Source organism: Xenopus tropicalis, chromosome 5 (assembly GCF_000004195.4).
Source record: "Xenopus tropicalis strain Nigerian chromosome 5, UCB_Xtro_10.0, whole genome shotgun sequence".
NCBI lineage: Eukaryota > Metazoa > Chordata > Amphibia > Anura > Pipidae > Xenopus > Xenopus tropicalis.
In genome coordinates, this window is record NC_030681.2 from 12,268,123 (window position 1) to 12,271,490 (window position 3,368).

Below are 3,368 nucleotides of genomic sequence, written 5' to 3' on the forward strand. Positions count from 1 at the left end.
GAGGTTGGGTCTTATTGGAAAGTAGGTGGGATTTAACTTCATTAGCATAACTGGGTGTGATCTGGAGGAATCAGGGAGTGGTTTAGAATAACTATTTTTTTAAACTTGTGGGGGGTGTGATTATCTCTGCAATGACCTCATTTGTTCACTACTAGTGACGGGGCAAAATAATTCATCAGGAATTTTGACAGGTGTCAAAATTCGCTGTGGGTAAATTTGCTGCATGAAAGAAAATTGTCGCCCGACAATGACGGCCGTGACTTTTTTTTGACCCGCGACATTTTCACCGTTTCACGACTTTTTCACCGTTTCGCAACTTTTTGTGCAAAGCGAAACAGGAGAGATTCACTCATCACTATTCACTACACGGACATTTAAAAACCCATGCTGAGCCCACATCAGTGTATATATTGTGTTTAAACACCCTAATATTTTTTGGGCTCAACCTTGTTTTTTTTTTTTTTTTAAAAAATGTATTCTGTTCAGTTGGACGATTATGCGACCAGGGCGGAGTCTGTGAAGGACTCATGCTTTCAATTGGGCGGAGGTGGACTCTCCTGGTCTGGTAGTAACGGTGAATTCTGTCCTCAATGAGAATCAATTGGAACTTGGCCTCCTTATTCTTTTTGTTTCTCTGAAGGTGCTTTGCTTGATCAGGTGGAACAGATCCTCTGGGAGATCGGGAGCCATCCCCTTACAATTCAGAATCCTCAGGATATTGTTACCAGTGACAAAGAGAACTTGGGCAACACCATGCTAGTCTCTAAGGATTACTCCAATATAGGAGGGGCGTCAGATCCTTCATGGCCAGTTTGTAGATCTGTTCGTTGACATTATCAGATGTTAGTGTAACGCTTGTTTGGCTATACAGTATTTAGGCAAAACCCCGGCTAGTGTTAGGGTTAGAGCATTGGTTACATTGTGACTCTCTTAAACAGGATGGGCCTTCACTTCACAGGTGGAAGAGACCTGAGGGTGTAGTTGAACTACAAGTCACTGTAGCTGTGTAGTACAGATTATTAAAGATGGACTCCAGAAGGTTCTCGCAGTTGAACTATAGTACAAGTTTATTGTCCAAGACAATTGAAATGCAGGGTTATACTCACAATACAAGCAGATATAGAGGTTAGATGATAATACCCCTTGAGGACAAACACAGCGGTTATCCCACCTTTTGGTAGAGTCTGGGCAGGGTAAATGCACCTGTCAGCTTGATACCCCTTTGGAGATAGGTCTGGATAGATACCTTATTCCTCAGGTTGATAACCCCTAGCTTGAGAGTCCTCTGGGTGAGTAGGGATCAGGGTTTATTCTAACCTGTCTCTTATCTCTACTCCGTGGCCCTACACTGAGGCAACATTGCCAGATGGAAGGGTACTTCTAGAACTAATTCTCCTTGGTGGGGCTATTAATCTGCCCTTGCTTGCTAATGCTCACTATCTCACTTCTCCTAGAGAGTGCTATTACAAAGTCTACTATGCTTACTTCACCAGAGTGGATGGTAACACTCTAGGGCAAATTGCTTAACTGGGGCCTAGTCCTGCTGCCAGGCTCAGTGGACCTTTGCACTGAGAGACAGAGGCAGCCAAACTCAGGACCTCACACCTCCTTGCCAGACATTTTATTTGCCCAGTAACAGTGAATATGTGAAGAGGTAGGGTTTAAAACCATAGGGGAGCTTAACCCTATGAGCCACGTGGGGCCACTGCGTCTGTATGGGAACGCTGACTGGGACAGGCCCTTTCTCGGAGCGTACATGCAACCCATGATGGCAGGGGAAAAGAAAAAGCAGGGTTTGACCTTGTTAACAAACTTTTTTGGAAGCTTACCCCCTCTGCTTTTGCTAATGCCATGTCCCGTAGGTCCCGGCTCTAACATGCCCCCGTACTCCAGCTGCACATTACTTTTCCGCCTCGTCTCACAGATGGTAACTCGGTGTTGCACATCCCTCTCGCTGCCATAATAAGCAGCGCTGACAAACGGAAGAAGCGCTTAAGCCTGAGTTATTTTTCCAGAGCTAAAGGGCTACAGACTATATTGATATATTGTAATAACACAAGGAAGTGATATCATTAGCCCTCAGCAGTTTCCATGATTACCCGGCGCTGCCATTTCTCAAGGTATCTGTGCCCGTGGCCAAGATGAGACACTGCTTTCTCAAACAAGCTGCTATTTCATCCAGCCCCGAGTCACTCCGCCGTACAGCTCCTTAGGATAGCAATTCATTGTTGCCATTTTCTGTATGCACAGACAGGGCCAGATTGAATCTTCTCGGTACTTACAATAATGAATTGTTATTAGCTGAAAAGGGCCTGGATCGCCGCGGAGCTTCCTGCCTTTGTAATGATTGTGCTGCAAAGTGTTTCTCGGAAAATACGGGACTTAGTTTACATAAAGATAACATAGGAATAATAACATTTCTGTCTTTTTTTTTTTTCTTCTTATTCTATTATGGTTTGGTGGATAAGAAAGGACAGACCTTGGGAATTACAGCATAAATTCAAATATTTTATTTCATGTTTTTTTTACAATATTCTCTAAAAACACAGCGGCAATTGTGTGATACCAGGCCTAGGTCCAGGTTGGTAGTTGAGGCCTAAATCACTTTTGATCTAACAACTTTGCTTTTTGTTCATGGGTCAGTGTCATGGATTGTGGTTGTCCGGAAACCCATTATCCAGAAAGCTCCGAATTACGGAAAGCCTGTCCCCCCATAGACTCCATTTTAATCAAATAATTCAGAATTTTAAAACTGATTTCCTTTTTCTCTGTAGTAATAAAACAGTACCTGTACTTGATCCCAACTAAGATATAATTACCCCTTATTGGGGGCAGAACAGCCCTATTGGGTTTATTTAATGGTTAAATGATTCCCTTTTCTCTGTAATAATAAAACAGTACCTGTACTTGATCCCAACTAAGATATAATTACCCCTTATTGGGGCAGAACAGCCCTATTGGGTTTATTTAATGGTTAAATGATTCCCTTTTCTCTGTAATAATAAAACAGTACCTGTACTTGATCCCAACTAAGATATAATTACCCCTTATTGGGGGCAGAACAGCCATATTGGGTTTATTTAATGGTTAAATGATTCCCTTTTCTCTGTAATAATAAAACAGTATTACAAAAAAAAATAAAAACCCAAATAAAAACATAACCTTTTTGGAAACAAGGGAAGGAGTACATTCTACCTGTCTTCCCTCCTGAAGAACCTCAAACCCCCTAAAAGGCAACACTCTAGTTGGAAGTGATACAATTCCATGATTGTCTAGTTTATACCATGACTGTCTGGGAAGGCCATTGTTCTTGTGTATTGAGCTCCATTCATCCCATGCTGAGCAATCTGTGTGCCCAGAAATCATTG

At 42.3% G+C, this 3,368-nt stretch overlaps 1 pseudogene; it reads right to left on the minus strand.

Annotated features, from left to right (window-relative positions):
* Positions 1 to 494: 494 nt before the first annotated feature.
* On the minus strand, positions 495 to 1,767 carry LOC101732399 (annotated as a pseudogene).
* Positions 1,768 to 3,368: the final 1,601 nt, after the last annotated feature.